Below are 10,676 nucleotides of genomic sequence, written 5' to 3' on the forward strand. Positions count from 1 at the left end.
ATCAATATGTCTTTGGACCATGTTGAAATAGAACCTTTGGCATTCAAGGGTAAAATACAGTCAGACTAACCAAGACATGAGTCTAGAGGTGTAACTTCAAGGCCTCTTAACTCTTGCTGTTATTTATAGGACTGGTCCCGTCACAAGAGGAATATGACTGTGTTGGCCCCCATTAGATGCCAGGGTGCGACTGGAACCTTTGCACCCCTATATACCTTTGACTGAGTCAGTTGTAGTCACACAATACGTAGCCAAACATTTTCCATGGACTTATTTTCAACATGGAGGCGAAAATACTAATATACTGATTCATTTTCAACCTCCATCATCTCATATGTGGGAAATAGGGCTCCATAATAGGAAATGCGCCAGTCAGTGAAACAACGGCAAACTACGGTGAACTCGGAAGAGTCGATTGACTATAAAAGCAATGTAAAATTCGGGGGTAAAACAACTTAAAACAAAACGGTTCATTGATTAAATCCCAAGTAGACTGACACCTTCTTTTCTTTAGGTTTTACTTTCCATACAGCCTATATCTTTATAAACCCCTGGCATGCCCTACCAGAGTAAAGATATTACACATGTGTCTTTTGTAACTGCTGTTTGCTCTGCTTCTTCAAATATTTAATCTTCCCGCATAATGTATAGCTTTCCACAATTTTGGGTTACTTAATTGAAAAAGTCATGTAGACATAATCTGTGGGACTTCAACTGTAGAGATCTTGTCTATGAGGGAAACTGATGAAGTCACTCAACTTTTCAACTCTGAATGCTCTACCTGTTAGTTCCATATTCCCAATGCTGTTTTGACTAGACGTGTTCCTAACTTCTAGAACATCTAAGTGTTGATAAAAATATTAACAAATTAACTATTTTAGAGTTAATAAACAAAAAGTGAATTCACCTGTCTGTTGTCTTAAAACATTTCAAGAAGAACGTCTACTTCCGGTTCTTTAGAAGTTCTCCATAACTTTGTCAGTATATGACAGTCGTGTTACAAAGAATCTTCTAAAGCATTCTGCCACCACTTACCCCACATTACATCATGGCTAAACTTACCGGCTTCTTTTATCAAAACCAATTAGATTTTGGCCTTCATTTCTTTAAGGCGCTGTGCTGGAAAAGTAGAGGGTCTACTTGTTTTTTTTCTAAAAGCAGAGCCACACTTTTCCCTAGGCTGTATCCGGTGTTATAGATGATATCTTACATGCGAATGAACTGCAATACCAGACACAGTTAATTGATATCAGTGGCGCTTTTCCTTTTTCTATCTTAATCAGCCCCTTTGAACTGCTCTGGAAAAGTGTAAGCTGCAGGATGATTGGTTGCTATAGGGAACAAGGACAGTATTTCTGTTAGACAGTTTTGATAAATACGACCCAGTTTTAATTGAAATCGAGGGTGGAATTTATTAAGACTGACGTTTCATATGACAGTCTTAATATAAAGTGCGCTGCAGTTACACCTCTTAATAAATTTGGCGCATCTCTGCCCATGCATGTACCAGAAAGTCTAATCTATGCCAGCTATGAGACAGCGCCATAATTTAAATCAACTTCTGCCGAAAATTATAGTCAATTTGTTGGACTGCGATTGTCAGCTTGACGTCCCAGCAAAGGCGGTGCACAGACGTCCCTGCATCATGCCACCTGCACTGGGCTGGCCTAGCTATTTATGGGTGCACTATTATTTGAGTGGGTTGGGCTTAACTACTATATGGGGGCACTATTAATTGGGTGGGTGGAGCTTAAGTACTATTTTGGGGCACTATTTATGGGGTGGGTGAAGGACCGAACTACTATTAATGGCAGTAGCATAAGATGGGAAGAGGGAGCGCAGAGGGCCTGCCCAGGATTCCCTCAGGCTGCCATGTCAGGTTGGCCTGTTCCGCACCACATACAAGACCCTGATGTGATACGGTCTGGCAGCATCTAGAGAGGCATTGCTATGTATGATGTGTTGGGGCAATATAACTGTGTGAAGCACTAAGAGGAGCACTATTAATGTGTGGGGCCTAGTTTTTGGTACCTCTTTTCCTGTGTGGAGCACAAAAAAGTGTACTTTTACTGTGAGGGGCACCAAGGGGACATTATTACCATCTGAGGCACTTTGAATGGCGAGTTTTTAGAGAGGGTTGGGAACAATTAGGAAGGTTGCTGACAACTAGAGGAGCAAAAGATGTTTGTGCTGCAAATTCTGCAGAGAGGAGTCGTGGCCGTAAGAAGTCATCATAGCAGTCTGGGCCAGATGAATAAAAGGAAAATTGAACAACTCCAATCTAAGAAGACGTCACCTTTGAGTCACTAAATGTAACTGTACTATAAATTTGTTAAATTTGGAGTTTCTACAACAGGAGATACAGATGGTTCAGACCAGCATGAAAGAGGTGGACTCTACATTGAGGACGTCGATTGATAATCAAGAATATGACAGATTTCCAGAGAATTTATCATCACAGATACAGAGGTTGAGGATCGATCAGGAAGAAATAAAAAGGAGAAAATGGAACAGAGATACGGAGAATTACCAGAAGGGTAGGATCTACAACTGGCAAGGAGATGACTACAAGGATGTGTCTAACACCAAATATAATCGGAGACGCAGGAGATCGGTTGGATCTAATAGAGTGGTGGCAGGCGCTACTTTTCCTTTTTTAGGGGAGACCCCGGACACTTCTACATCAGCAGGAAGCGTACCAGGAGAGGGGGCAGAAGACACGGCTGGTGGATTAAGTCAAAGGGCGAACAGGTCCAGATACCAGATGAAGAGGGGACCGATGGAGCTGAGAAAGCGATAGTCGTGAATATTTCTTCCAAGGTACGACAGTGAGCTGTCGGTTAGGAGCTCAGAGTTGAACCTTAAACAAATTGGGTTGTCCAAAGGTAGTAAATTTACACCTCTATCTAATATGCCTGCGATTGAGGCATTTATCTCTGCAGTTAAAAGGGATATTGAAGCTATAAAAATCAGCCCTGATTTTAGCAGTAAGTGTGTACACCCTAATCTAATTACAAAGGAGTTTGAGGCCCTTAATGAGTTGGGGCGAGATTTGAGTATCACAATTAAACCAGCTGACAAAGGTGGCGCGGTGGTGGTCATGGACACCGTGGCGTATATGAATGAGATATAAAGACAATTGAGTGATCCTGTGATATATAAACGTATCTCACAGGACCCCAAATTTGAGATTGGTAGGGAGATTAAATTGATACTTGATAAGGCAATAAGTGGTGGAATTATTGATGAGAATGTTGCGGACTATCTCACAATTGATCAGCCTAGGACCCCTGTACTTTATGTACTTCCTAAAATACATAAGACCTTGACCAATCCCCCGGTCGTCCAATTGTGTCTGGCACAGATTCCATTTTTTGCCACATAGCCATGTTCTTGGATAAAATACTCAGACCCTATGCCCTAGAATCTAGTTCATATATTAGGGACACTTCGGATTTCTTGAAGAAATTAGGGGAGGTCTCGGTGCCGATAACAGAAAGTATCTTACTTGTGTTCTTTGATGTCACCAGCCTATATACAGTCATTGATCATACTAAGGGGTTGAAGGCTGTTGAAAACTTTTTGGATATGTCAAATTTTACGTCTTATTGTTGTATTTTTCTTTTACATCTCCTGGAGATAATTCTGAGACGTAATTATTTTATGTTTGGTGATGACTGCTTTTTGCAATTACAGGACACTGCGATGGGGTCTAATATTGCCCCAACGTATGGCAATATTTTCATGCGTACTTTGGAGGAGACATTTGTCTATACATCGCGCCATTTTGAACATGTGGTCAAATGGTGGCGATATATCGACAATGTTTTTCTAATATGGACCGGTGACCTGATACAATTACAGGAATTCCATGACTACCTCAATTCAGTGGATGACGGTGTGAAATTTACCGTGGTTCATTCTGAGACCCAAATACAATTTCTTGATGTCTTGGTTAGGCTCAAGGATGGTGGTTTCACCACTGAGCTCTTTGTTAAACCCACTGATTGCAATAATTTGCTCCCTTTCACCAGTAGCCATCCACGTAGAATGGTGGAAAGTTTACCTATCAGCCAGTTTATGCGGGTCAAGAGGGTGGTGAGTGATGTCACCACTACGGAAAAATCTCTTGATATAATGTCCAATCGCTTCAGGAGAAGGGGTTATCCGTCGAGACTCCTTAACAAACATAGATTGAGGGTGACGGACCTGGATAGAGAGACACTCCTTAGGTCGGGACGCCCACGGTCAGATCTACAACGCATACCTTCTGTTTCCACCTATACTGAACACAGTGGTGATATTGCCAACGTCATTAGACGTCATTGGCCTATGTTGGGAAATTGTCTCCCTCAGGTAAGTGAATTCATCAATCTACCTCTGTTCTCATATCGTAGACCTCCGAGTCTCAAAGATAAATTGGTGAGAGCAGATGTAGGTCCAATTACAACAAAAAAACAGACATACTTAACTAAACCAAAAGTAGGTTGTTTTCCATGTCTGTGCTGTGTCAACTGTAAATTAATACACAAGTGCCCACATTTGGAGCACCCCACTACAGGCAGGTAATTTCAGATCAGACACTATCTCACATGTAACAGTGATTTTGTAATCTATGTCCTTCAATGTCCCTGTAAATTGCTGTATGTGGGTGAAACCACCCTTGATCTCAAAACTAGACTTAATCAACATAGGTATACCATCAGGAAGAAAAAATTGGATCTTCCAGTATCCAAACATTTTGCGGAATTGGGTCACACTGAGTCACAGTTGAGGTTTTGGATCGTTGACCATATTCCGCCACTCAGGAGGGGAGGTGACAGGACTAAGCTCCTGAAAATAAGGGAGTTGCAATGGATAGGTAGGCTTGATACTCTGAAACCTAAGGGTTTGAATATAGATTTCGCATTGGGATGTTTGGTATAGGTCCCTCTGCCAGTGACGCTCACTGGTGATATGTGTTAGGATAATTTTCCGTGTATAGATTTGACATGATGATTAAATTTTACTGGATCTATACTAATTGTCTTCTTTTATTTTAGATGATGATACATCTGTCTGGATATCACCCTTGTGGACGTATTGAATGACTGCTTCTAATCTACTTTATGGCCGGCTATCTTGAGATTGTGTTTTATTGTGTTAAATAATAAATTGTATGCTATTTAGTCTTGAGTGAGTATTTATTTGGCTATAGGCATACAAAGTTTTTTTCTGCCTGGACCTATGGTAACACAAGTGCTCTCCAATACTGTCGTTTGTACGCTCATGAGTATGGCAGGGACTTTTGGGAGCGCACCACTGCACATGTGTGAGATAATTCTCATACTAGTGTTGGTGCTATCCCTTTTATTGGTGGCTGAAGGCTGCGTTTTGCGGTTTTTGACCTCTGTTTGTCCCTTTGCTGTAGGAGCTTGATTTCTTCCCCTCTGGATTGCAGCCGTTTATGTGTACGGGTCCGGGTGATGTATTATCACTTTATTGCCAGCCTCCCTATACTATCCTCAATTGACATGCATACAGCGATTGTCATGCATATAATACTAATTTATCAGCACTTACACGAGTGTTATATCGGGCAGCATATTCCTCTTCTCTGCCCAATTCCAAGATGGCGCCCGTAGTACTCATCTATTCAGTGTGCATGCGCGTAATCGCGCTGCACATCCGGGACATCGTAGTGCACAGTCATTTTTCCACGCATGCGCAGAGGCGCCTCGTGGCCGCCATTGCAATGTAGATGCAGTCTCCTCAGGTGATATCGCTGTTTTAAGTATGTTTTGTATTATTAATGCACATGTGTGGGTATCAATGATTATTGATACTTAACACTCTTTACCTGGTTTTGGTTGATACACCCATAGTTTGCACTATCTGGTCACAAGTATATAATAATTACTCCCATGGGAGTACGTACTGTGTATTAATTTCACGTTTATTCTGCATTTTTCAATGTATGTAACTAATTAACAATTGCCAATTTTTGATTGACATCTTGTTTTATATTGCTGTGTATGCACATGTCTTTTGCTTGAGAAAGGCTCTAGTGTTTGGAGCTGAAACTGCTGCCTGTTTTTGGATTTCTGTATTACTGGGATCTTGGTCTGCTCCCACGGGTTTGAACCCACATCTCTAAACCGGTGCTGCTGGATCTTCCGTTTTTCTGTACTATAATCACTTATAAGGTCTACAGAGCGCCTGTATAGGACTAGTATCTACTACTGTATGGTCATTGTATGGTGGTAATATTGGTCTTTGTATAATAATTTTTTATTCAATTCTTTTGATAATAAATTGTAACGTTTAAAAATGTCCATGTACAGTGAGGAGCAGTTCACCAATTTAGATATATATACATTTTCAGGGTCAGGCCCATGGTGGACCCAAGTCTTTACATGATAATGGTTTTAAGCCTTATCAGGGACCATGGGGCTCAGCAGTGGACTATCACTTCTGACGCTCACAGTACAGCAGGTCTCTTGCTACTGGGGTTTATAGCTTTTTCATGAAGTTGTTTTACATATATATAGATGATATGGCCTGTGAGACATGTGCTTTATTTGCATAGATATAAATGGGAGCTCCAACTTGTTTCCACTGTTGGGCTCAAGACCTTATGATTACGTCTGAAATAATTCACACATTACATTAGCAGAACAATACATCATCTGTAAAATTATCCTTCTCTTTCAGAGTCACTGTGTGTATATTTTTATTTTAGCAAAAGCGGGAGTTCATATGGTATTTAATTGGAATCATATCCTCAACAATTTAACATTTCAAAAGCTGTTAGGATGACAGATGGCACATTTTTTTATGACTACTACTATTACTGTCAAACAGTGGGCTTTTGATCTCGGCTGAAGGTTACATATGGGTAGAAGCAATGTCAGTTTTTCCCGGGGAAGGGACTCTTGGTACGGAATGCCTCCATTGGCTGAAGATCTATGACTGTCTTGTCTACAGCTGTGTACAAAAAGACCCCTGAGGACATTTTCTATGTTTCTCCAATAACTGTGATGCTATAAACTCCAGGTGGTTTGAGATGTATTCCACTTCTATTCTTGAATAACGTGTATGTTCTCTATGGCTTTACATGCCAGAAAACGAAGCAGACAAGAGCTGTAGGAACATATTTAAATAGACTTAGCTGAAAGCCTAATTCTACGTGTGTGTTTATTGATTTTCACATTGGCTGAAACTAATCACAGGGCAAACCTAATAAGACAATAAAGTTCAATGTATTTCAAGAAATATTATGTGTCTCAAATATAGAAATCATGGTTGGCCCATAAAAATTAAAAAATATTATTTTGACCCTATCCTATTCTGTAACCAACATTTGTATTGGGTACCTCTTTTACAAGGCAAATTGCTCTACCATATATCAAAATTAAATGAATGACAGGACATGACTACAACAAGGTGTGAAATGTGAGACTGACCCAAGTCAACTCTACAGAGTTAGGCCTCATGCACACGACCGTAAAAACTCCCGTTATTACGGGTCGTAATTACGACCCGTAATAACGGGCTCATAGACTTCTATTGGCGACGGGTGCCTTCCCGTTTTCTCACGGGAAGGTGCCCGTGCCGTTGAAAAAGATAGAACATGTCCTATTTCAGGCCGTAATAATGGCACGGACAGTCCATAGAAGTCTATGGAACTCTCGTAATGACGGGTGGCTACATGTGTGCACCCGTCATTACGGCAGCGTTGCTAAGCGACGTCAGTAAATAGTCACTGTCCAGGGAGCTGAAAGAGTTAACTGATCGGCAGTAACTCTTTAAGCACCCTGGACAGTGACTACCGATCAGTATAAACCTGTAAAAAATAAAAATAAAAGACTTTCATACTTACCGACAACTTCCTGCTTCCTCCAGTCCGGTCTCCCGCCCGTTGCCTTGGTGACGCGTCCCTCTCGACATCCGGCCCGACGTCCTGGATGACGTTTCAGGCCATGTGACTGCTGCAGCCAATCACAGGTCAATCACAGGCTGCAGCGGTCACATGGACTGCCGCGTCATCCAGGGATGTCGGGCTGGATGTGAAGAGAGGGACGCGTCACCAAGACAACGGCCGGGTAAGTATGAATTTCTTTAACTTTAATTACAGAAAAGGCTGTCCCTTCTCTCTATCCTGCACTGACAGAGAGAAGGGGCTGCCGATTAGTGCAGTGCTATTTTGCCGCCAAAAACGTGCCCGTAAGTACGGGTGGAATACGGGTGACACCGGACCCATATTTACGGGCACGGGTTCGTAAATACTGGTGCAAAACGGGTGGAATACGTGTGACACCGGACCCGTATTTACGCCAGTATTTACGGGTGGGAAAAAATACGGTCGTGTAGTATTTCAAAATTACCTCATCCGCATATGGCTTGTTAGGGCGTATGGACATCTTAGAGGGCTTCACCCAAATTGAAACCCCCCTATGAGTGAAATTGGAGAGAAGGTCTGTAAGAGTAGCTCTGGTGCTCTGTCAGGACCTTTTTGACGCCGTGGCTTCCATATAATAGGGGTTGTCTATGGTGGGACAACCCTTTGAACTTCATCAAGTTAAGCTATGTTTTTTCTAGATCTACATTTTGCCATACAATTTTCAGTATTCTTTACTATTTCCATAGCTCACAGCAATTTTACTTTTTATCTGAAATTTTAACTAGATGGGATTTTCCATTGTGGTAACTTGAAACTTCTGGACCCCAATGTAGAATCAGTAACATGGACCCCCACCTACTGTGCCATTTATAATTTTGGTGTCTTATGTAGCAGGCACCAGGGTTTGGGTGCGACTGTTACCTCTGTCTCACCTCTAGCTATGGCTATGGGATCATCACCTTACAATAAATTCTGCTTTGTTTTATACATCAAACCCACAGCTGTAAGAGATAATTAATCTGTATAGGATGTAAACAATAACGATGTAATCCAATCGCAGCAAGCAGGGATCTTGAAAATAATGAGGCAAGGAAATTCAAAGTATGTTATAAAGATGCTGAATTTTAATATCTTGCACATTATAATATTTCTGGTATTGAATATGGCAGGTCATTCCTTCTTTTGCTTCGTCCCAGGTTAATAGTCCAAAGTTTTCCATTAATAATGTGTCACAGCTTCTGTGTATTCCTGCAGCTTATATCAGATCACAATATTTTCTTTTCTTTATGCATAAAATGAATATAAAAAGCGAGAAAACGAAAACATGATTTTTGATACAATTGATTTTGATACAATTGATATTTGATACAATTGATAGGCGGAAAAGGGCAGGGATGGGGGTTTCCATAAAACAATAAAAGACCCATAACTCACCTGACAGATTCCCCCCTGCCGCTCCTTGTCAACGGTGCTGCAGCGATGACATGCCCGTGAATCAGCAAATCAGTGGCCTCTTCGGTTTCATGCCGTTTACCACTGAGGCTAGTGGTTGTCTGCAGCGATCATGTGGGTATATGGGCACATCATCGCTGCAGACCTTTCAACACAGAGCAGCGTGGAGCACCGACCGTTCTTTGAAAAGATAAGGTGTAAGAGATTTTTCTGTCCAGTGTGTGGGCAGGTCCACTTTAACCATAGGGTAAGCGGTACTCCTGCACCAGGCACCCTGGCGGTTGCATCTTTTCAAACTGTAACCACATCCTCAGGAAGCAGATAAAAATTAAAGCTATGGCAGAGCAGGAAGCCCCTGCATTCTTTCTATTAGAGTGGTCCGCAGGTCTTGGCCCAGGGCAGACGGCGCAATGCAGTGAAGTCATCATGCCGCCTGTGCCGGGCTGCCGTCATCCTGTGCACTGAGTGCAGGCCAGAGGAGGCCCCAGCTGCTCTGCTTGTAATGGTGATGTGGTTAGCTAAATATAATTTATTTTTTCTTCAGGGCTACGACTATTACTGTGGGGAGCACAAAAGGGGGCTATATTGCTATATGTGGGGGCTCAGAAGGGGGCTTTTTTGCTTTGCGTTGGGGCTCCATCGGGACCATTATTGATATGCGCAAGGGGGAAAAAAGGGGCATTTTTGCTGTGTGGGGCTTACATAGGGGTCATTAACTCTGTAAGGCACAAAGTAGGCATTATTGTGTAGGGGGCACAATTACTACGTAAGGCCTAAAAGGGGGCACTATTTCTGTGTAGAGCATAAAGGGGCACTCTTACTGTGTGGGGCACTATTACTGTCTAGGGCACTATTACTGATTGGGGTAACTATTGTTAAGAACTAAAAACATTGCAATTGTTATAGGTTTACATTGGGGTTCACTAAGGAAAGCTGCACAGGGTTGTCCTTTTCAGGGTGGTTTCTCTGTAGAGGGACTGTGTAGGGTGTATTCATAGAGACAGTTCACACAAAATATCTGTGTTATCTTCTATCTTAGTTACAGTTGACGGATAGGAACTATCTGGGTCCATTATCTGTAACTACTGCCAATGGATTCCTCATGGAAATAGACACATATCCGGTGGTGAGTCACCAAAAATACCTTTTTTTTTTAAATAAATTAATATCTTGTTGGCTCGCAGCTCGTTGTTTACACCCTGTACACTTTTTACTCATTGACACTGTGACAACAATTGATATTCTATAGCTTTTATTTAAATTGACCACTAATGGTTATGTTTTAATGACAATTTTCTTGTTAGTGATTATTTATGCTAGCCTCCTATTAGATTTCAGATTT

General features: G+C 41.7%; 1 long non-coding RNA gene across 1 annotated transcript; it reads right to left on the reverse strand.

Annotated features, from left to right (window-relative positions):
• Positions 1 to 8,984: 8,984 nt before the first annotated feature.
• Positions 8,985 to 9,389, reverse strand: LOC142760681 (uncharacterized). Its single transcript, XR_012883356.1, has 2 exons — positions 9,317 to 9,389; positions 8,985 to 9,164 (listed from the first exon to the last, which is right to left on the reverse strand). It is a non-coding gene; the product is annotated as an uncharacterized LOC142760681 (long non-coding RNA).
• Between the last annotated feature and the right edge of the window lie 1,287 nt (positions 9,390 to 10,676).

The sequence above is a fragment of the Rhinoderma darwinii genome, chromosome 4 (genome assembly GCF_050947455.1).
Source record: "Rhinoderma darwinii isolate aRhiDar2 chromosome 4, aRhiDar2.hap1, whole genome shotgun sequence".
Lineage (NCBI taxonomy): Eukaryota > Metazoa > Chordata > Amphibia > Anura > Rhinodermatidae > Rhinoderma > Rhinoderma darwinii.